General features: G+C 51.2%; 1 protein-coding gene and 1 long non-coding RNA gene across 5 annotated transcripts in view; one reads left to right on the top strand and one right to left on the bottom strand.

Annotated features, from left to right (window-relative positions):
* LOC138526181 (uncharacterized) overlaps positions 1-21205 on the bottom strand; it is a 270656-nt gene extending 249451 nt beyond the window's left edge. Inside the window, exon 1 of the long non-coding RNA XR_011283514.1 lies at positions 20992-21205. This is a non-coding gene — a long non-coding RNA (uncharacterized lncRNA). The remainder of the gene's footprint in view (positions 1-20991) is intronic.
* The window catches only part of HERC2 (HECT and RLD domain containing E3 ubiquitin protein ligase 2), a 2956340-nt gene that overhangs the window by 147400 nt on the left and 2784588 nt on the right, over positions 1-24352 (top strand). The gene's annotated exons all lie outside the window — the stretch shown is intronic.

Below are 24352 nucleotides of genomic sequence, written 5' to 3'. Positions count from 1 at the left end.
CTGATTTCTATGATGAGCCTGGCGCCTATGGCGCCAGTACTGATTTCTATGATGAGCCTGGCGCCTAAGGCGCGAGGACTGAACCCAGACAGCCCCTAGTCGGGGCTGCTGAGGTTTAAACAAATGTCTGGATGCCTGCTCCCGGAGCTGAGGGCCTTGGTCCTGATGCCCTGGGGTAGGCATCATGACACTAGCCTGAACAGTTTGTCGGGGGATGTACTTTCAATAGCCAATTGTTCAATTTTTCAAGCATCACTAATGGCAGGGAATAGATAATCACGTTGGTATTTGTAGTATTTCGTTTTAGAAATTAAATGGAGTCCCACAAACTGAAAGAAACTGGATAATTTAGTGAAACTAGAGCCACTGAAAAGTAAAGCTGCTGCACACAGTAGATTGCCAGCTGGCAGTTTCCCCAGCATCGGTTGAGCGGACCATGAAACAGGTGGCGTGTATTTTCAGGTTACTGCCTTGTGTTAGACGAGTCACGCTCACCAATGGCTTTCCACATACTTCACCTCCCACTGAATGCACACATTTCAGCATCCTTATAATCTCCAAGCTGCTGTCAAATACTATGTATTTGGCCTCTTTTATAATACTGTCATCTGGCAACACTGTTTCGGACTGACCGTGGTGGACCTATCCGCAAAACCGGACATACTATAGTCGATATCTTTGTCTGTTTCGTCGGTCAATAGTGTTGATGCTTCAGTTTCTGTCATTTCAACATCTGTTACTTGACGATGGATAGGAGAAAACATCAATGTTTTCTGGGGGGCATTTTTTTGGCGGGTGTCGATTGTGTCAAGTGCTCATCTAGTAATGTTAAACTATCATCTATAAATTCAATTTCACCATCCTCTGGAGGAGCAGGCGCATTGTAGCAATGGTCCAAGAACACTTTGCTGGAATTGCCGGTCTTATTAAATTCATTTTCTGGCCATTGGACATAGGCATCTCGAGTGTGAACACAACGCGCCTCAATGAATATTTCCTCCATGGTAAAAACTGTTTGGCAAGCAGCATCTGTCATTTGTATCGCTGTCTGTGTCTGCATAGTCCTTACTCCATCAGGCAACTACAAGACAGATAGGAAAAGAGATGTTCAGTGTAAATCCAACATGCAGTGTTGTACAATTTGACATTAAAAAAAGCATATAATGAAGGCCTTAGCACAAAACATTTGCCAACGATAGAAAGTGTTTATAACTAACCTTATTTGTATTTCTTTTCTTTGAAACCTTCTTTACTCTAACATCAGCAAACTGGCGCACCGACTCAGATACACCTTCCTCCGGTTCAATATACAGATCTTGTATGCATCCCTACAAAAAATAGTATCCATTTAAAATAAGTCATTGGCATTACACATCTAATTAGACCGACTTTCTTTTATTCGATGGTACGGTCAGTGCGCATACCTCTGGCTCCGGATCAACCACAATGGATAATGTAATTGTAGAGGACGCTGCAGCATCTCCCTGAAACACAGTACTTGTATTAGTAAGGCCGAAAAGATTGTTAACTGGACACACAATTTGGAAAGACGACAAAGGTACATATCAATAGTAAAAAAGGAATGAAACATTGTGTAAAACAATTACACGACATGAAAATATGATCAGATTATCTCGTCTTATTGAGCTATGACGACCCATGCCACTGGCACTGGATTGACTAAGATAATGCTCTAATTGTAGTGGACGCTGCAGCACCTCCCTGAAACACAGTACTTGCATTAGTATGGTCAAAGATTGGAAAAGGGACACACAATTTGGAAAGACGACAAAGGTACATAACAGTAAAGTGGTCATGAAACATTGTGTTATGGCAATGATACGTTGCGAAAATATGATCACATTATCTAGAATTCCGTACATAAAACCAGTCTGGAACAGAATAGCTAGGTAAGATTACCTGATACGCGCTCGAAGTGGTTGATGACTCCAGGCAAGACATGGATGTTGAATCTTGTTCCTTCAAATTCGCTGGATAGTCATGGAGTGGTAAAGGTAAAGTATTATTCGATTTAGAAATTCCAACATTACAAAATGGCATGTAAGGAGACTGAATACGGGAAAATTACACTTATTGAAATGCATAATATAGCATAGTTATCAATCCCCATAAATCATTATTCTATGTGGGTTCTACAAATCAAGGACTGATGTTTAGCAAAAAAGTAATTATTTCAACAGCTATTCAATCACATAAATATGGAAAGTACTATAAGTGGCATTTACACCGAAAATACAGGCGTAAAGTTAAATCCGGAAGCGTGACTCACCTGTGGCGGCATTTTCACGAGTAAAGTCGGAATAGCGTTTGGGAGCAATTTCCAAGTTGTTCTCTGTTGATTCCTCTTTGTGTACAAGGATGTGTTGTACATATCCGGTGAGAAGTGCAGGCTGCAGATACGTTATCGATGACCCCTCTTGTCCTCCAAGACTTGGTTGACTCTACTTTCAAGCTCTTCCGGTGGATATCCGCAACGTCTGACCCATTCTCTTATTCGATCAACAGTCTTAGGGAATACATGCATTGTAATGCATTAGAATTTGTCATGGGTCTTCGAAGGGCAACCGAAAATAGAACATGCAGGCATTGTTGTAAATTCTGCAAAATAAAGGTCAACATTATTAGGAAACTATTTTGAATAAGCATGTGAGAAAGAATGAAATGGACCATACATTGTTCATTGCACGCTTTCTTTTGGGCACCACATTAAAACCAGTGCAGCGTGTGTAGCATTATTATAGGATACATTTCACAAACGATTCATTGATGTGTTGAAAATCAGAACATGTTACTCGTCCCTTGAATGTTGTATCATGCACGAAAAGGAAACCTACTTTTACTATAGACACGGTCCGAGAAGGATGCAATACGATGCCAATTAACACTGATAAAAATTGATATATAGATAACATAACAAAAGAAACCCAAGTCCATAGCAATGATACAAATGAACATAGCACTACGGAGTTAGATACTTCTACTTCGGAATAGATATAAATTTACAAATGAAGGAGATATGATTAGGATACATGCCCTTACCTTGACCAACAAACAGTTGGATTCAGCAAGCAGAGTAATTAGTGGCAGGAGAACAGGGAGATGCTCACAGGTAGCACACTGACGAGTTCACTCGAAGCGGTCCACAGAGTAGCACGTTCACGAGTTGACTTGCAGTACTCAAGGATGTTGTCATGGTAAATATCCAGTGGTTTATAAAGAATAACAAAAAGGGGTGTGTTTGTGAATGAATGACATGTATATGTCGTGGTATTATGTATATTGCAGGGGAGCTGCCTGCTTCAGGGGAGCTCTGCCTGGAGACACAGGGTCTGAGGAGGCCATGTGAGCAATGGCCCCTGGGCGTAAGATAGCTTTTGAAGTGTTCATGATGTTTGGCCGTTTGCGCCCCTCACAGCACCCCTTGGCTGCGCACATCCACTGGTGCGAACTGCCTTTGATAGTGGAGGGGGCATGGATGGGCCTGGGGCGTGCAGACAACAAGGCACCGGAACACTGCTGAATGGAGACACACTTATGTGGATTGCTGTCACGCTCGGCCGCCGTTGGCGGCTGTGGAGACGCTGGCGATGGGGCGGCCATTGATTCGGCCGTCACGCTGCCGGCGTCCGCATGTAGCGGTCTAGTCTTCCGCCCCTCCTCTGCGGAGCCCATTTAACGTCATCCAACCCGGAAGCCCGCGCGTTGCAACCTTCGCGTCAGGCTCCGGGTTGGTACGCTGCAGTTTTCCGTTCCGTGGCTGCTGCCACCGTTCTCTCCCTTTGCTTCTTTCCTTCTCATACCTTCTCCTTCCACTCCACATCCTTCTCGTTCTTCCTCTCCCTCGTCTTGGCTAGCGTGTGCTTTTTCCCCGTGCACTCTCTCTGTGCCCGGTTCCCTGCTGGCTCTCCTCTTTGCTTAGCCGCTCTGCTTTCTGAAGTAGGTCCTCCTGCCTTTGCCCTGCCCAGTGGTCCTGCCAAGCTCTACTACAAGACCTGCAACAAGGGTTTTTTTGTGCCCGCTCGGCTTTTTCCCCTACACCGGTCTACCCCGGTTCGGGGGCCCCCTTTGCCCCGAGTTAGAGTGGCAGGGTGGCTTCCTCTCGGGGTAGGTCTTATCATCAGACAAGGGAGCAAGCGGTCTGGAGAAGGAGATTTGGAGCAGAACCGGAAGAGATACCCCCAGGTGAGCAGGAAGGAATTAAAGAAAGACGGGGAACAGGGGTGAAGTTGGGAGAAAGTAGGAGTTTATCTGACAATTGCAGGGGCACGGTCTGCTTCAGGGGAGCCCTGCCTGGAGACACGGTGCTGAGGAGGCCATGTGAACAATGACCCCTGGGCGTAAGATAGCTTTTGAAGTGTACATGGTGTTTGGCATGTTGGCTGTTTGCGCCCCTGACAGCACCCCATGGCTGCGCACATCCACTGGTGCGAACTGCCTTTGATAGTGGAGGGGGCATGGATGGGCCTGGGGCGTGCAGACAACAAGGCACCGGAACACTGCTGAATGGAGACACACTTATTGACTTAAACTGAAACAACCATTGATAAAAAATATGTTGTGTTTTATTTGGTTTCTTATTTTGATGGCACAAAAATACTACACATTGTAAAGGTCTGGTTGCAGCTCAGCGATGGAAAATCCCCTCTGACCACTGTCGCTGGGGAAAGTTTGTCTAATGGCGCCAACGACACAGGCGGATATTACTGGAACGCGGTGTCCAAGCCTCCCATGAAGCCACCAAGTGTACGAACAATAGGCCACCAGCCGGTACCACCTATGAAAGAGAAAGATACAGTCTGTTTTTAAATGACCAAGATAAGTGTATTAAACCTTAGTTGTCAATGACAATTCTTGTATGCAATGGCATTTTTGCCAGGACAAATGTTAACTAGACGCTGCACAATATTGAACTACTTTTATGCGACTATTACTAGAGAATTGCAAGACTAAATGGATATGACAATGATATCTTGAAGTTACGAGAATATAGGGGACAACCAAGAAATAGTAGTGGCCTAACTGACATCACAACCAGACTACACTTACTCGTTACTTGGATTACGAGGGCGAACTGTTGCGCGATGTTTGTGCATAAGCACCATCAAAATCCTCAACACAGACCGTGTGAGACAGACTGCCGTGAAGTCTGGCAGCTCGGTAACGCATTGCGGCTGTGGATCGCCTTGTTGAAACGTCTGCCCAACTGTTGTCCAAATCCCTATCGTCTACAGAGCTTGCTCTTTCCATTAACACCTCCTCCGAATACTCGGGCTCGTACAGGTCGGGCATTATTGTTGCCATTGTGTGGTAAAGAAATGAAAATAATTTATAGCGGTCGTACTGGTATCTGTTCACACGGGCTACAAGCAACAAAGGTAGCTGACCAGAGCACAGAAACGAGTCACAGAATACTCAAAGAAATACAGCGAGAGGAATGGAAAAGAAAATCTGCTGTTGTGTTGTGAAACGCTGTTTGTACTTGTCGAGGAAAGAGGCTTCCTGCCTTTTCCATGGCAACACGTCATTAGCTGAGGCGCAGAGATTGTTGACACTTGACGTGCTTTGGCGTTGTGAAATGGGCGGTACGTATCTAGTGATGTCAGTCAGGCTCAGGGCCGGGGGATCTGATTTAGTGCCGCAAACGCAGGTCACCCAGGGCGATGCGGCAAGTGATAAGATTATCACAAGATGGCTGCGCCCTGCTGCCTGATTTTGCTTGTGTTCATGAGACGAAAACTTGGGTAAGGTGCATATGAAATGTTTGTACGATCGATCGAATTATGGTTAAAAGAACATGGCCGAACCATAGGGACAATAATATTTCTGACCGAACCATTCCTTTAAGGTACTCCAGGTTTTGCATATAAAGGAAATGGGACCATTCTGGGCAAAGGATTTTCCCAGTATCACACAATTTGGTTGAGTGGAAAAATGACAGTATTTGAGTCTTATTGGTCGTCTTTGGTTGTGTTCAGTATTGCTGACCTGTGAGAAAGCATTCTGATGTTTTATGAGAAGAACTCTTTAGAGAAACATATTAGGCAAAATCAATTTATCAGCCGGCTACGTCACCAGCACAGTCATCAAGTCTTGTGACCGTTCATTTAGCCCACTCAAATGATCCAGACACTCCATATAGGATGGGGAGACTATAACGCACAGTCACACCGGTTTGTTGCTGTGAGCTCTAAGGGTGTGTGTCTCGCCATCCTCCCAACAGTATGTAATGCTCCCAGACCCAGAACACATGAGATCACACTAGGAAGATACCGACACCTAGGAAAAATGTAGAACAGGATGTCTAGTGCAATGAAAAGCGTTAGGGCAGGGATGGGAATCTGAAATGTAACTAAAGAACAGAACACAATGCTATTAAAGCGCCTAGTAGCAACCCGCCCCATAGGAAAGCAGCACTGTGAAACAGAACACATTACCCCCCCCACCCCCAAACAATGCAGCATTACATGTGGGGGTACAGTCAGAGCCAAACTTATCAAACAAGCAGTGTGGATGTTGGAGCCACATAATGATACCTTTTTTTAAGGGCCCTACACAACCAGTCCGACAAAAAATAATCTTTGCTCTGCAAGAGTGAACATAGATGATGGATCACGGATTGATTTAGAGAATGCAGCTGACTCCAGCGTTGCTGGTGCTTTATCAAATCACTGCTAAGATAGATGAAAAGCACAGCACTAGTGAGTCAATGATTAATCTTTAAAGCGAGACTCAAATGGAAATGTTGCTTACTGACATTTGCATTGAATGCGGGGGGTCGTTTCTTTGTATATCGTGCAAGTGCGCAATTCGTGGCTTTTACCACAACCTACGAGCAGGCGTGCCAGTCAACGCATGGAACGGTGTATCCTACACGGTTGTGTATGGCATCTCACAAGCTCAATTGCAGATCTACAAAGCGCCAAGATTGGGCGGAGGGAGAGGCAGGTCACAGGTCTACAGTGAATGAATAATTGTTCAATGTAGGTGTACTCGCATTACGAAAAGAAAGGTGGAGCAGAGACGAATGATGTTCAGAAATGAACAGTGACAAGACACAACAGCGGGAAACGACGAGGAAGAAACGCCAATAAAGCAGAAACGGGGGATAGACAAAGGGATTATGGAACTAAGAAAATATCAACATGTGATTATCTGTCAGTGTGCCATGAATTAAGTGTCTATAAATATGACTAAATAGTGAAAAGAGAGATAAATGGGATAAAGCGATAAGAAAGATGAAATTCAAACAAGTTCACAAAGACTTGGTGCTAGAGGAAGATTCAGTCAGGAAGAGGTACAATTAAAGGGATGTAGTGAAAAAAGTTAACCAGTAAGGATGGGCCGGCTGCAGGATGTCAATAAAGAGGAGTGGGAAAGAAGACCAGGTGGAAGCGATGGAATAGAAATTGGGAGAAATTAGAATAAATATAGAGATTAAGAGAGAATGTATGGGGAAGTAAGAAGGAATAGGACCAGAAAGAAAGATCGATCCCATTCTTCCCAATCCTCATGGGAGAAACCCCCATTATGCAAAGCAAGCATACAGGCGATTGTTGCTGCTATCTTCTCAATGGCTTCTCAAATAAACCTAGCTGTCAAAACTTAATTTTAGTCAGGTAGGGATTCAAAAATAATTATAACATTTTGACAGTGAGTGTGGCGTTGGCCCTTTAAGGGCTCGCACGCGACGGGGTGACGTTCACTCCGTTGCGTGCGCAGTTAAATAAACGGGGCGTGCCCGGTGACATCAGAAGCACCGCGGAGCCCACACTAGCAAGGTCGCTGTCTCCGTGTCTCTGTATCACGGGGGGTGGGGGGCTCATGGACGGCGGAGTCCGGACACCGCTAACAGTGGCGAAGAGTGCCGGGATCACTTCCTGGAACAGGCGGAGACATTCGCTCGTAGCGTAGATGATCCTACGTGAGCGCTTCAGCGAATTCTGACCGCGGAGAGGGGAGAGACGCACGCGGCCGGCGGCCATTTTTGATGAATAGGCCTCGGATACTCACGGCTTCATAACGAAGCGCCGGTGAGCCATCCGGACATCATTTTTGGATATTCCAGCGGCGGACAGCCACTGGAAACAGCACGTGTCAATTTTGAAATGAATCATTGACATTTTCACTGTTTTTCACCGAGTAGATGGGTGAGACTCCATTGGAGGCCTGCTGAATGCACTCGGGGTCTCTTCCCCCTGCTCAATTTTTGGACGCTTCATTGTCCTGCCTGCTGACGGGAGCGGTACATCCACGAGGGGAGCATCTGGAGAGAGGCAGAATTTAGACCTTATCAGGAGGCTGCTTGCTGGTGGTGAGTTGCGGCCCCGTTAATCATATCATCTGGGGTGCCTGTGCGCTATCCACAATGAGTCAAGCTGCTGCTGCTGCCGCTGCTCCTGCTGCTCAGCCTCCGCCCGCCCTCCCGCTGAAACCACCTGGGTCCCTACAGCCAATGCCTGAGTTTGATACCTCGGGTGCTCCATCAAGCCTGGGACAGAGGTGGAAGATGTGGATGGACAGACTCGAGATGTATTTCAGGGCCACGATGGAGACAAGCGACGACAGCAAGCTGGCCACTCTCCTGGCCCGGCAGTGCATGAGATCTTTCTGTCCCTTCAGCCAGCGGATGGGTCGTTTGCGGCGGCAAAGGATGCACTCCATAATCATTTTCTGCCAATGGCCAATGCAGATTATGAACGTTTTCTCATGGGGACGGCTCGACAGAAGGATGACGAGACTCTAGATGTGTTCTACGGGCGGCTGCGGAGACTGGCGGCGCCATGTGCGTGGAACGACCCTGAAGTCATGATTCACAACCAACTCATTCAGGGGTGCGCCTCTGGGAAACTGCGGCGCCAGATATTGCGCGAGCCGGGTATCACCCTTCCTCGCATTTTAGAACTGGGAAGATGCCACGAAGTGTCTGAACTGCGGGCGACCAGAATGAAGCGAGTGCCCGCCCAGGCAAGGTGGAGGAAGTCTGCGCGGTCGGAAGAGGCCGTGGAGCGAGGCGCCCCATGAACGCTCAGGGCCCGCGCCCGCCTGAGACAACCTCCTTGTGCCCGAAGTGTGGGTACGACCTCCCGCACCCGGCTGAATGCCCTGCGACTGGGGTGAAGTGTGGGAGGTGCGGAGGCACGGACCATTTCGCCAGGATGTGCCGATCTGCGGCCCCCAAGGTAGTGCCCAGGGGGCCTGTTCGAGACGGTTTCTTCCGACCCCAAAGGGCGTCCAACGTTGCTCAAGTGGACCAGGGTGACGAAGGGACCCCTCAGGAGGGGGAGGAGGAGGAGGAGGAAGAGGATGATGAAAACATTTTCTTTGTGTCCAGTGTGAGCATGCTGAAATCCCGCTCCAAGAGGCAGCCCAGATGCAATGTGCTGGTCAATGGGGACTCTATACCAATGCTAGTAGACACCGGTGCGTCTGTGAATGTAATGGCCAGACAGCACTATGATACCATGCAGACCCCGCCCACGCTGACCGCGCCAAGGGCACGCATTTTCGCTTTCGGCGGCGACCAGCCCATTCCATTGGACGGCGTGTTTGTGGCGGATGTTCAATATGGCGACTCACATATACGGGCCAGATTCTATGTCACACCGGTGAGCGACAACACACTGCTGTGTTGTGCTGCGGCCGAAGCTCTGGGAATTGTAACATTCGCTTATTCAGTGTACCTGGACGACATTCAGGTGCTCCTGGCCAAACACAGCTCCCTGTTCGAAGGCATTGGACAGTTGGTGGGTGAGCCGGTCCGGCTCCACATCGATGAGTCGATCCAACCAGTGGCGCTGAAGCACCGGCGAGGTTCCTTTTCATCTCAGGGATCTGGTGGATCGAGAGCTGGACAATCTCGTAGGGCTGAACATTATTGAAAAGGTTGAAGGCCCCACCCCATGGGTGTCTCCCATTGTCATCGTACGCAAGCCCAAACAGCCCGACGCGGTGAGGATCTGCGTGGACATGCGACTCCCCAATAAGGCCATAAAGAGGGAACGGCACTTGGCCCCTACCATCGATGATATTATAGCGGAACTGCAGGGGGCGAGGTTCTTTTCCAAACTGGATCTGAGAGCAGGCTATCACCAGGTGGTACTGCACCCCGAGTCCCGCTACATCACAACGTTTACCACTCATCAAGGTCTTTACCGATACAAAAGGTTGAGTTTTGGGGTGTCTTCCGCGGCGGAGGTGTTCCAAAACATCATAAGGGGAGCACTGGCTGATCTGGATGGAGTCCTCAACATCAGCGACGACATCCTGGTGTATGCCAGGTCAGAGATGGAGCATCTGGCACGCCTGGCCAAGACCTTTGAGCGCCTTTGCTCGCTGGGACTCACCCTACACAAGGACAAGTGCGAGTTCCTGAAAACAACGATCGAGTTTTTTGGATTCGTATTTAGGGCGGATGGGGTGTCGCCGGATCCCCGCAAAGTGAGGGACATAAAAGAGGCGCGTCCGCCGGAAAATGTTGCGGAGGCGAGGAGCTTTTTGGGCATGGTGTGGCCGTTTCATCAGGAATCTGGTGTCCCGTTCAGAGCCGCTAAGATCTCTGACAAAGAAGGATACCGTCTGGTAGTGGGGCCCCCTTGAGCAGGCGGCATTCGATGATATCAGGAGTGCCCTGGCGGCGGACGACACCATGGCGTTCTTCGATCCGAGCCTGCAGACCGAGATCGTAGTGGATGCCAGCCCCTATGGCCTGGGGGCAGTGCTTACCCAAGTGGGGAGTGACCAGGAGATTCGACCCATAGCATACGCCAGCAAGGCGCTCTCCGACACCGAGCAGATACTTCCAAATTGTGAGGGAAGCCCTGGCGGTGCTGTGGGGTTGCAGACATTTTCGCCTCTACATCCTGGGGCACCCCGTGACGGTGGTCACGGACCACAAACCACTGTTGCCGATCATGGCCGGCTCATCATCCCGTCCACCAGTGAGAATAGAGCGCTGGATGCTCGCCCTGCTCGAGTATGGAGTGTCGTTGACATATCGCCCAGGGGCTAACAATGCGGCGGACTATCTCTCTCGGCACCCAAGAGGGGACTCGCAGGAGTCTACGTCGGCTGAAGAGGCCGACGAACATGTCCGCTTGGTCGTAGAAAGGGCCACCCCAAACTCCATGCAGGTGGAGGAGCTAGAGCTTGCGTCGAAGAGCGACGAGTGTTTCGCCATCCTGAGGGAAGCAATGCAGAGGGGTGCCTGGGAGACAGTGCTGGAAGCGGTGGAGCGCAGGACATGTGAAGCCAGAGTGGCTCTCGAGCAGTTATGGAGAGTGAGAGAAGAACTGACATTCTCGGAGTCGGGCTGTTGCTGAGGGGTGAGAGGATCGTGGTGCCCCAGGCCAAAGTTGCACCGGTAATCGCCCTGGCGCACCAGGGCCACCAAGGGGCGCCCAAAGCAAAAGCTTGCCTCCCCCAGAAGGTGTGGTTCCCGGAGCTCGAGCGGAAGGTGGAGGCATTTGTGGCATCTTGCGTATGGTGCCAGGCTGCGGCACCAGCCCATCGGGAGCCATCCATTGAAACGATGCCGAGAGGGACTAGGCCATGGGAAGTAGTGCACGCAGACTCCGGGTCCACGTCGAGAGGCACTCACTTCCTAGTTGTGGTGGACGAGTGGTCTCGATACCCGGATGTCGAGTTCATAGACTCCGTCGCATTTGAGAACGTGGTGGTGGCGCTGGAGAAGATTTTCGCCACCCATGGCCTGCCCTCCGTGCTGTGCTCCGACAACGGGGCACCATTCCAAGGCGAGACTTTTGCAGAGCTCATGAAGGAGTATGGCATTCAGCACCGGCGGGTAACCCCACTGTGGCCCCGGGCCAATGGGGAAGCAGAGCGCATGATGCGCACCCTTAACAAAGTCTTCAGGATTGCCCACGGAAAAGGCGAGTGCCTGCAGAGGGCCCTGTATGTCTTCCTGCGGGGATATCGGACCACACCCCACTCAACGGGTGTAGCACCGGCGGAGGCTCTCTTCCAAAGATGCCCGAGAGACGTCATACCGGAGGTGGGGGACAGGGACCCCGCCGTCATTGACAATGAACAGGTCGAGGAGGACAGACTAACAAGGACGCAGATGGAAAACATCCGGAGAGGCCCGAGACCCCCACACATCGCGCTGGGGGATGAGGTGCTGGTGAGGAATCGCCACCCACAAGGCAAATTATCCCTCACGTATGAACCCGGCCCCCTGGATGTCGTGGCGGTGAAGGGCTCTATGGTGACAGCCTCTGATGGGACATCATCCGTGACCAGGAATGCTTCCTTCTTCAGGAGAATCGGCGACCCGAGAGTGGACAGCCCGGACAACCGAGAGGGTGAGGATGCTTTGGATGAAGGTGGGGGTGAAAGCCCAGCCGTGGACTCTCCTGACCAGGTCAAGAGACACCGGCCAGAGACGTTGGCAGGAGGTACCTCCTGAGAACAGGGCGTGGGAAACCTGCCCGTCTCACAGACTATGTAACGGACTGAGCTGGGGAGGCTGACCTGGGGACAATGGTCAGGCCGTGACGGGCACCCTCGGGGATCCAGGGTGGCTGTTAATAAATGGGGGTTTTTGGTGTGTGCACAGTTGCGTGCTTTATAAATGTGTGATAGTTAGTCCCTCCTGTTTCCAATTTGTTGTTATGGAAAAGGAGGAGTGTGGCGTTGGCCCTTTAAGGGCTTGCACGCGACGGAGTGATGTTCACTCCGTTGCGTGCGCAGTTAAATAAACGGGGCGTGCCCGGTGACATCAGAAGCACTGTGGAGCCCACACGAGCAAGGTCGCTGTCTCCGTATCACAGGGGGTGGGGGGCTCACGGACGGCGGAGTCCGGACACCGCTAACAGTGAGAGCACTTGATGTTTGCCATGGTGGTTGATGTAATGTCCTGTTTACTAGGATTGCCTGTTAAACGCTCTGCCTAACTAGAGTTCCCAAAATGCTTATAAATGGAATCTCATGAACGTGGTGATCTCACAGCGATGAGACGTTTCATCATTTCATATAAAAGAAACGTTGGCCGACTGCAGGTTATGATTGTTTTCCTTCGGCACTTGCTCTGCATCGGTATACGCCGGAAGTGCCCAGTTCCAGTAAATCATGCGCTGACCTGGTCTGGGACACAAGTGCTTAGGCACGTGCGCAGCTTCAAGGAAGGAATCGTTCAAAACGTCTGCTGTACTCATCATTTACAGTTTGTCGGTTTGTTTTTCACCATGCTTTTTTGTTATAATATACTGTTTGTCTTTGTGTTTCTCGTGTGTGAGGGGATGAGAGGGAAGAGAAGTAGTCTCTCGGGGAAGGGAGGGTGTGTCACGCCTGTGTCGGATAGATAGCTGCATGATGCAGTTGGGAGCAAACCAGTGGCGCTAATAAGAGTTGGTCACATGATGCATGTCTACTACTGCTACTGGCCAGTGGTGGAAATGGAAAAAATGTGGTGGGCGAATCCCACAACACGAGGGGGGGGTGTGGCGTGGTCTAGAGGGGGCGCGGCTCGAAGTGTGCGTCCAGCATGCTGGAATACATATAAAAAAACGCCCGCGACGGCAGCATTGCCTTTTACCGTCACCTTTGCCACTCTTGTGTAATGCACAATGCTCGCTCCATGTACAACTCATACCGCGGCTTTGGCAGCGCGGGCGTTTTTTTTCTGTAAGTATTCCAGCGCGGTTCACGGTCTTGGGCGGCTGAATCTTGCCGGATCCGAGATCCGGCTGCATTTTTGGTGTCGGATCTCGGTTCCGCCGAGAGCCGGCCCAATGACCAGAACTACTACTAGCGAGGAATGATTTGAGGAGAGAAGCTGCTGATGCACAAAGGAAGAAATTAAGAGAATTGCACGCATTTCATCTTGCACGCTTACATTGGCTGTGGCTGGTCTGGAGTGGAGGACAGTGTCACAGTCTGTCTCTGATTCCTTTCCATACGCGCCCTGGGCTGGCTGGCCCTCCTGATTCTTCCTCTGCTCTGTCGTCACCACGTCAATGCCTATTGGGTACTGGTTGAGGACTGCTGCTGGTGTGGCAGTAGTACCATGGGTCTGGCCTGGCACTGGCAGCACCTGGCTTCCATCTCCTCGAGTTCGACAACAGCAGCTCCTCTGCTGCTCTTTTGATGGAACTGGAAGGCAGCCTTGGAGCTGAGCTGTGACTTCCGGTCTTCGGTTGCACATGTTTGATGACACCGGCAGATTTGCTTCTATTATGTAGCAGTCGCCTTCCCCCGCCGGACTGGATTCCGCGAGTCAGCCCAAAGTTCCCTTCACTTCCCTCCTTCCCAAGCAGTCTCCAGAGAGTCTGGGCCCAGTTGCCCAGGCCAAGGGGAAACTAAAACGAGGGTGTGATATTAGCACCAATGTGATACATTCTGCAATCCACTTGGTTCTGCATCAATGCAAATGCAAGGCTTGCAAGCACAAAACAAAGCAAGGATGGCTTTGTCCAGAACCAGACAGCCAGCCAGGCCTGCAAACTGCCCCTGGCTGGACTGGCTTACTCTCTCATTTCCGTTCCAGTGGCTCCACTTATACTGACTGCATTGCAGGGCAGCTAGCCTCCTCCAGCATCCTTCAAGGCCGGCGCAGCACCCAGCAAGGTCGCGTGTGCTTACTTAGCGGGGGCATCCTAACGCCAATCACCTCCCCCCACTGCACGCCCACCACCCAACCCACCAGTAGCCCCGGTATTGTGTAGGCCGGCACCTCCCCCCAGCCGCCCCTCCCCGGTCCCGCCCCCCACCCTCTTTCCCGTGCCGGCCTACCCTCCTTCACATTCCCTGTGCGCTCAATAATAGGCGGAGACAAGTTGTACAATTGGAAATGTTAATGCCACGGCAGCTTTATTTTGCATAAAGTCTTGGAGTTATCTTACATGTGATCCGTAATTCACCACACCACAGGTTCTTCTACTCCGTGTGAGGTTACCTAGGGTCGCCCCCCACCCCCTCCCCGTCGGCGTCGTGCAGTCGCCTCTGGGGTACCCCGGCCCTGTCTATCTTCTCTCTACCCCGTGTTCATCTGTCGTTGATTGCCGCTTGCCCCCATCCATATTGTTTGTTTCTCCTCTTAACTTTGGTCCATTGACCCAAACTGCAGCTCTGCCCGCCCCCTCCCCTTTCTGCGTCCCCCAGTTCCCCTTCTATCTAACGCAGGCCGCACCTTGGCGCCTGGCAAGTTCCTATACAGACACCACCGACAGTGTCCCCACATCACATACATACACCGGGCCGGCCCCGCCCTCCGGTGCCGACCCACCACCACTTTCTCCCTGCCTAAAAAGTCATCGTCCTGCGATGTCCATATGTCTTAGTGTCCCATACTACTGAGACTCACAGTCCCAACTTCTTCTCTAACACAGCCTCTACTCGAGACCCTCATCCCCCAATTCCTTCCCCCCGGGGGGCTTCCCCTTGTATACCTTTGTTGTATTTTGAGCTTCGTTCTTTTGATCCCCCCCCGGCCCTCTCTTTTGGGTTCGGAATAGTTTCCAAGACCCCTATCTCCCTCCCCTTTTCCCAGGGCCTCCCCTGAGTCTAGTACTCCTGGGGCGCCGTAAGGTCTAATCTGTTGGCTGTGCATTCCCCTATGGGCCTGACAGCGCTTTGCTACAGGGATCGCAATGTAACTCCGCCGGGCGACCTGAAAAGGAAGCAGATTCATTACAACACATTTCTTCATAAAGGGAGGGCGGGTGGGAAAATACTTCTGGTGCTACACGTGGGAGGGGGGCAGGAAGCCGGAGGAAGTGATCGTTCCTACGACGATCCTACCCTTTTGTAGGGTCTTCCCCCCCGGCTTCCTGTCCCCCCCCCCAAACAATCCCCGGTACCCCCAGCCACTTCCGGGGCGGCCCCCTCCCCCTCGACCCCCCCCCTCCCTGCCTTCGTGAATTGGCCCCTCCCCCCCTCGCCCCCGTGGGCCACCAGGAAGCTGAGGCTCGGGGGGGGGGGGGGGGGCAGGTCTCTGGCCCGGCAGCCCCCACTAAGGGGCGGCGCCTGCCATGCCGCGTCCCGCGGCGCATTCGCCCGCCGTAGCGGGGGCATCCTAACGCCAATCACCTCCCCCCACTGCACGCCCACCACCCAACCCACCAGTAGCCCCGGTATTGTGTAGGCCGGCACCTCCCCCCAGCCGCCCCTCCCCGGTCCCGCCCCCCACCCTCTTTCCCGTGCCGGCCTACCCTCCTTCACATTCCCTGTGCGCTCAATAATAGGCGGAGACAAGTTGTACAATTGGAAATGTTAATGCCACGGCAGCTTTATTTTGCATAAAGTCTTGGAGTTATCTTACATGTGATCCGTAATTCACCACACCACAGGTTCTTCTACTCCGTGTGAGGTTACCTAGGGTCGCCCCCCACCCCCTCCCCGTCGGCGTCGTGCAGTCGCCTCTGGGGTACCCCGGCCCTGTCTATCTTCTCTCTACCCCGTGTTCATCTGTCGTTGATTGCCGCTTGCCCCCATCCATATTGTTTGTTTCTCCTCTTAACTTTGGTCCATTGACCCAAACTGCAGCTCTGCCCGCCCCCTCCCCTTTCTGCGTCCCCCAGTTCCCCTTCTATCTAACGCAGGCCGCACCTTGGCGCCTGGCAAGTTCCTATACAGACACCACCGACAGTGTCCCCACATCACATACATACACCGGGCCGGCCCCGCCCTCCGGTGCCGACCCACCACCACTTTCTCCCTGCCTAAAAAGTCATCGTCCTGCGATGTCCATATGTCTTAGTGTCCCATACTACTGAGACTCACAGTCCCAACTTCTTCTCTAACACAGCCTCTACTCGAGACCCTCATCCCCCAATTCCTTCCCCCCGGGGGGCTTCCCCTTGTATACCTTTGTTGTATTTTGAGCTTCGTTCTTTTGATCCCCCCCCGGCCCTCTCTTTTGGGTTCGGAATAGTTTCCAAGACCCCTATCTCCCTCCCCTTTTCCCAGGGCCTCCCCTGAGTCTAGTACTCCTGGGGCGCCGTAAGGTCTAATCTGTTGGCTGTGCATTCCCCTATGGGCCTGACAGCGCTTTGCTACAGGGATCGCAATGTAACTCCTCCAAGACTCTCTGCGGGCTGCCGGCGGCAGAGAGTTCCCCCATTTTTTCCTTCCTGCATCTCCTACCCTCACCCGAGCCATCGTGGCCAGTGCTCGCCGAATGCAGACATGTTTGAGTATGGATAGAGGAGACCGATTGGTAGGAATGAGAAAGTTACACATACCCTAGCGTGTCAATGTTTGTGGGAGGGGGGACGCACAGTGAGGAATCGGCCCCCCCTTAACACACCCCCCCCTTGTGGACAGTCCCCTTGTTGAAATCCCTCCTCCGCATTGCGCTTTTTCCCTTAAACTCCAACGTAATATCCACCTGAAACATTGACTGGCCCCACACTGGTGTTTGACCCCTTTAACGAGAGTGGATGCTGCCCTTTTTATATCCCCTCCGGTGGTTAAAGTGTACGAAAAGAAGTAGTAACAGTGCTTTACAGAGCGCATATTACGTGCCATATCCCCCCCCCCCCGCAATTGGTACGACATGAACCAACCTGCATACTGCTGTGACTGTTTCCATTATTCATCATTTATGCCTGCGCACCTAGTAATCATGCCTTTATTTACCCTGCTCCAGTGGGGGTTCCGTTCCCACTAGCCCTACCGGGATTCTTAAGCAGTATCCAAACATCCGTTTAATCGTTGCCCCAAGCAGACTGCCCCTTTATTTTAAAATACACTGTCACACCCCCAGTTACATCCAAACTGCTTGCCTGGATGAGAGGATCCGTATAATCCAAGCCGGGCCCTCCCTCGCGCTGGACACCCACGCGCCTTCGCATACCTAACCGCACCATAGAAGTGGGCTGGGGAGGGCGTGTAACCTAGAAAATGATGCTACAAACCAACCCGCCGTGCAAGCTCTGCTGAAGCTTATATTCCTTAACAACATTGCGCAGCGCAGTGGCTATATTAGCACATGTAAATTCCAAACGGTTGCCCATACTCGAGGTGAGTATCGAGATGCACATCCTGACACGCCCGTACTTATACGCCACACACTTCTGAACATCATGCCTGTGCCAAGCGCCCGAATGGTGAAAAGCACTATGCCCACGAAAAACCCCTAATGGTTTTATATTCACGCACCAACTTCCAAGCGCTTTGGGGAAGGCTGGCGTATGGGCTGGTCACTTCTATAACTCCCCTGTTCGCCACGTGGGGATCCGAGACCCGCACGGGATCAATTGCTGATACTTACCGGCCCATGTCATAACCCATAGCGGTCCCCTGGAAACGTGGCTCCTTACTAGAAACGTCTCCCTGCAGAGCAACCCCTGCGCACACTAGTGTGCCATCCGTACTACTCAAACAACCCCGGTGCACGACAGAATCTTAAATCCCGTGCTGAGGGTGGAAGTTACGTGCTCCCGATGCCACCTCCATTCTTCAACGACACCAACTTAGGCACAGTAACATGCAGAGCTATCTGACCTGCCGAAAACCTGGTGATTCTAGCTTTAAAAAGATCTGTCCTCCCTCAGCGGGATTTGAACTCAAGACTGCTGGATGGAGGGGTGCTGACATTGACCACTAGGCTACCAGACTGCTAGTCTAAGCTGCGCCGTTGTTGACTTGCTAGAAAACGCAGCCACTAATGTGCCGCATTTTCACCCCCGTTCCAACCTACCCGGGAAACGCATGTAAATTACCCCGCCACGTGCTTTCCAACCATTGCTGGGGCGGGTTGTCCCACCGGGCAGATCAGGGCCTGTACCTGACCTCCTGACCGCCTGCGGACCCTTGGCCCGCTCCCTGATTGCAATCACGACTAGCCGGTGCACCTTACGCCCGTAGACCCACTGTCGGCATTGAATTCGTGCCCGGCTGCCCATCAACGCTCTCTTATTGGAAGACATTAGCTGCGCACTTTATTTACAAACGCACCCCTTTGGAAAGTCTTTTATTTTAAACAGCTATGAGGCGATAACAACACCTGTTATTAGTATAGTGCTTCGTATGCGCCTACAAGACTCGCAAAGGAGTTTATGGCAGGAGAGCACCCAGACCGAGAGCTAAAACAGACTTCGTGTCCAGGTTTTCAGGAATCCCCGTATTGCCCGACACCGTGCATGTGTGCAGTGCCCCCCCACACCCCTTTTCCGCATGTCCCCCCAAAGTTAGTAAGGGGAGTAGCACTCCACATTCCCAAGTCCCCCAAGTCCCCCAAAAGTGCGAGACTCAAACCAAATGCGCTTTTAAATATTCCTTTGAGGCGAGGAAGCGCCTTGATGCGACTCGGCTGGCGCTAGATGGATATTTCTTTCCGTTCCCATATTCGTTGTATACAAACACACCCCGAGTGGCAGCAGGAAAGATATTCCAGAGGGTTACTGGACTGTGGGGTACGAGTTTCCCCTGGAGTAAACTTTCACCCACAATGAAAAGCAGGGTTATCGTAACATGCCAAATATCCAGCGCCGAGAAGCGCGGGGCATGTCTCCGAAGATGCTAACAATATCGTTTCGTATCTCATTGAAGTACATAGTAATGGCATGTCCCTTCACCATACACATATATCCAATCCCCTTCATTACACATATAGACCCAACATTATACATATATACCTCTAACCACATTAATGCATGTCTTGGCATAACATATGCACCCGGATTCCTATTTAGAACCCCCTGCCTCTTCCCCAGATTACCCAAGTCCCAATTCATGGAACACTTGCCCGGTCCAAACCGACCCTGCACTGCCGACACAACCCCTGATTCATGGAACCGTGCGAAGTGCATTTTTGTCACCCTGAACCGGGCAAATATTCCACGAATCGGTCTCCGGCGTTTACTTTTCACCAGAGAGGCAGGGGACCGACGCAGCAATAACATGCAAGAACTCTGAGATATCGACAACACAAGAATAACCCGCACGCGTTTCAACGCAGGCTCCACGCGCTTTATAACAAACATTTCCCCATTCAATATAATCCATTATGGGGGCCACGACCTTTCATGCCATGCACAAGCGCTTTATAACAAAACATTTCCCCATTCAAAATAATACATTATGGGGGCCACGACCTTTCATGCCATGCAATCAGAATCAAGCAGCAGGCCTCGCCCAACGGACCAGCCCCTAGCACGACCCGCGCGAGTAAGGTCAGATACATAGCGCCTGCAGACGCAACTTCACAGTTTCCAGCCCCCGAAAGTGGCACTAATCCGCCCCTCCTGAGCCTCTCAGCCAAATGCATGCCACCCTTAGAAAAATCGCTTTTTCCCTCTGGGCCTGCGTTCGCGTAACTGAAAACACACAGCGCCTAGCATAGGCTACCGCCGGTTTTCAGCGCCAAAGCGACAACACGGCTGGGCTTCGATGCTGGCTGGTAAAGTCACATCTAGAGCCCTTGATGAACTGAACGTGGGCTGACCGTCCCCAAGAAACAAGGTCGGGTCACAGCGCACTTTAAACTTTTTTTTTTTTTTTTTTTTTTTTTTTTTTTTTTTTTTTTTTTTATAACCCCCGAGATTCAGTCACGAAAAGCGCAGAGGCTAACGCACATCGCATAAGGCGCCGTCACCAGGACCACTAACTCACTGACCCTGAGGCCACGCATCCCACGATTTCACTCCCCAAACCAATCAGGTCCTTCTATCCATCAGAGGCTTTGTGCCTTCTTTCTTCCCTCTACCTTTCCCAGTCCCTGCATCGCTCCCGCTCTGCCCCCCCCTCCGACGCCCCCATAGCCCCCCGACCCACTCTTTGCCAAACGAATGTCCGCCAAATAGACCCCCCCACCCCCAGGGGCAGTTCGCTATAATCCCGGATTAAAAGCATTCATTGCAAACTCCCGCCAGTGGCATAACACAAGAGCCTAGACACACCCGCTTTCGGCGCTATTGTGGACTAGACTGTCCCCGACTCGCCGAGCAGCGCTGTCCGGATCCCCCCTGTGGGCCACACGCCCTGCACCCGCGAGCCTCCGGCCCCTCTTACTGTAGTCTGAACCTGGATTTCCTTAGATCTCCACTCCACTGCAACAGGAACCTCCTGGCTGGAACCACGTTTCTTCTCCTGGAACGACCAAACGCCCGACACCCGAACACAGGAAACTCCTCCGCAGCCCTGAAGCGACGAAAATACTTCTGGTGCTACACGTGGGAGGGGGGCAGGAAGCCGGAGGAAGTGATCGTTCCTACGACGATCCTACCCTTTTGTAGGGTCTTCCCCCCCCGGCTTCCTGTCCCCCCCCCCAAACAATCCCCGGTACCCCCAGCCACTTCCGGGGCGGCCCCCTCCCCCTCGACCCCCCCCCTCCCTGCCTTCGTGAATTGGCCCCTCCCCCCCTCGCCCCCGTGGGCCACCAGGAAGCTGAGGCTCGGGGGGGGGGGGGGGGCAGGTCTCTGGCCCGGCAGCCCCCACTAAGGGGCGGCGCCTGCCATGCCGCGTCCCGCGGCGCATTCGCCCGCCGGTGTGCTCGCTTTGTAGGCTCACCAGCGTTGTCGCAGCAGCACCAGCAGACACCAGTGTGCGTGCGTGCGCTGATGTGGCGTGCGGTCCGGCCGCATTGAAATTAATTGCTGGCAGTGCCCAGCGGGAGCTAAGAGGGAGGCGCACCGGGCACCAGAGGGGGCAACCCCCTGTCTCCTTCCTGGCTCCGCCACTGCAGCCAGCGTTCGACTAGCCTACGAATAAATTACTTTCGGCCAGTACATGAGAGCAAGACAAAATTGTAAAACACTGGACGATTTCTACTTGCAAATTGAGATTATTACAAGAGGTTAAAAAAGAGGCTATCCTAAACAGTTGCTAAAAAGAGCATGGTACTATGACTGAGGGAGCATGTTTGAGGGCTGTGACAAACCGACGCTCAGACTTATATGTGTGACTACATTCTGTTCTTACTGCAATATGATTCGTAATTTAATAATATTACGTAATTGGAAAATTCTTCAGTTCTATGATCCAAACTTGCCCAGATCATTATTCACATTTAAGAAAGGAGAAAACCTTAGACAATCTTTGGTGCATGTTTTGCGAGTTGAAGACCGAGCACCCACAGACATACAAAGCCAATTAGGTTTGGAACCCATCATAGTGCACTTTGCTTACGGTAACTGCGCAGCCTGTAAATACACAACGAGAATTAGTGACTTTGCTTGACCAGAGAAAATCTGGCGCCTGAAAGGGACACACTAATTGTAAATCCTAGAATGGCATGTATATTATTGTTTGTCCTGGCGAGAGATGTTATGCAGGGAAAACTTAAAGTCCAGCTCTGAATTGATGAACATAGGTTGAGAACTCTCCCTGCACCATTGGTGGTGCATTTCATTGATGCACAACACAGAGCAGACACATTGCTATGGAGTAGCTGCACCATAGCGAGGGCTTTGCAGCAAAGTTTGCTTTCTCCACTTCTGTATTACATCTTTGTCCTTTTCTAGACAGGTCCAAGACGACTTTTTCAAAATATCCCCCCCTTAAAGACAGACAGCATGATTAACATGTAATGCTCAGGTACATTATATGGATGCACTAAGTGAATGGGTTGTACATGCTTAAAATTGCTTGGGAACATAGGATATTTGCCATCTATACACGTAGAGATTAATTTTACGTCTGCCTATTGGTTTCCCTGAAAATAGGAAGCCCCTAAAACAAAATGGCAGACAATAGGACGTATGAAAAAAGATTTGCAACCGAATGGCTACCCCAAAGGTACATTGGGCTACTAATGTAGTACATTGGGCTGCGTGCCTTGTGAAGTCAAACCGAAATATTAGCTGGCACCAGCTTACACCCCTAAAACTAATGTATTGATGTCACCCTAGGGCAAAATGGGGTGCCAGGGACTGGGCGCTGTATGGTGCAACCCAATGTGATATACCTAAATAAGAGAGGGATTTGGTGTCAAGGGGACTTCAGCAGAAGTCCATGTGACTGTAAAAATAAATTCGAAACCCCACAATATAAATCACAGAAGTAAAATGTGTAGTGGGTCCCATAAAATGAGACTGCAGAAACCCCAAATATTGATTTCTGCCCTAACCAAGGATTTGGTAGAGTCGAGTGCAGAGATGAGGGTAGCAAAGGAATTTTGTATGGCGAGGTCCGTGATTTGCACCAACTTTCTAGGCCAAGATGCTAGCCTGTTTGAGGGACTGGATCTAAGAGGTGATTTGATCAAGGGACGAGAAGGTGTGAATCCGGAACAAGATGGTGTTGGTGAAAGGGAGGTATACGTGTATAGTTAAAGTGAGAAAAAGCATGGTTGATGGAAGAGGTAAGAATAGTGAAGAGGACAATAAAGAGGTAGGAGTCAAGTTAATGAGCAAAAGTCCTGCCTGAATTTCATCTTGGCCATTGAAAAGGGGAGGAGGCGTAGATCGTGGAGAGACTGAGACATTAAAGTGAACAATGGAGTAATCTGAGGGTGGCGGGCTGGGGTAAAAGGATTGGAGCAAAGTAGAGGGGAAGACCAGGTCAAGAGTTCCTACCATAATGGGTAGGCTGGTCGTGGAGGGAGTAGAGGGAGTGGTCAGATATCATCAAGCTCAAGGTGAGTGGCCGTGGAATTGCTTGGGAAGGTTACTGTCCCGCAGCATGATAATGGTAATGTCGGTGGGAAGTTACTCGCGTGACTCGAGGAGAAGGTTTGTGCCAGGGAAGAAGTTGAGAGAAACCAGAGTCGATGGAGAGCTGGAACAGTGAGGGGATTAGAATAGTGCCATATTCAAAAGAGAAAGAAGGGATCAGCGTAGTGTTGGTTTGGGGATTCTACCTTATTCATAAGGAACCCCACTCCACCGGCCTTCCCAACAGTGCTGGGAGAACAGGCGAAAGTAGCAGAGCCGCTAATGTAGCAGTCATGCAGGAAATCCAGGTTTCTGGGATAGTAAGAAGTGAAAGTTGAGGGAGATGAGTCAAATTGGTAATTAATGTAGGTAGACTGCTTACACAGGCATTGTGCAATCTAGAGGCCAAGTTCTAGGGTGTTGGGATGAAGAAATTCGAGTTTGGGGGCTGCGGGTACAGGGGGAAGAGTAATGGGATGGGGGAGAGTGAGGTAGAAGTTAGACTGGGCTGTGGCTGAAGGCTACGAGAGAAGTGGTGAAGAGAAGAGGGACTAAATTGAAGAATGGAGCAATTACTGTCTGTCTGCTATCCAGGAGTGGTGTGCCACCATTGACCTCTGCCTTAATGCCAGTAAGACTGAGATTCTCCTCATTGGCACACCTGTCTCTTCCTTTCCTGTCTCTCTCTGGCAGGCCTCTTGGCCCTCTTCCTGCTCCCACCTGTGAGGCTAAGAGCCTCGGGGTCATCTTCGACTCCACACTCCTCTCCTCTCCTCTCC

This window comes from Ambystoma mexicanum, chromosome 7p (genome assembly GCF_040938575.1).
Source record: "Ambystoma mexicanum isolate Mex_15411 chromosome 7p, UKY_AmexF1_1, whole genome shotgun sequence".
In the NCBI taxonomy this organism is placed as follows: Eukaryota; Metazoa; Chordata; class Amphibia; order Caudata; family Ambystomatidae; genus Ambystoma; species Ambystoma mexicanum.
Note: the sequence above shows the minus strand (reverse complement) of the source record. Positions and strands in the feature narration are given on the sequence as shown.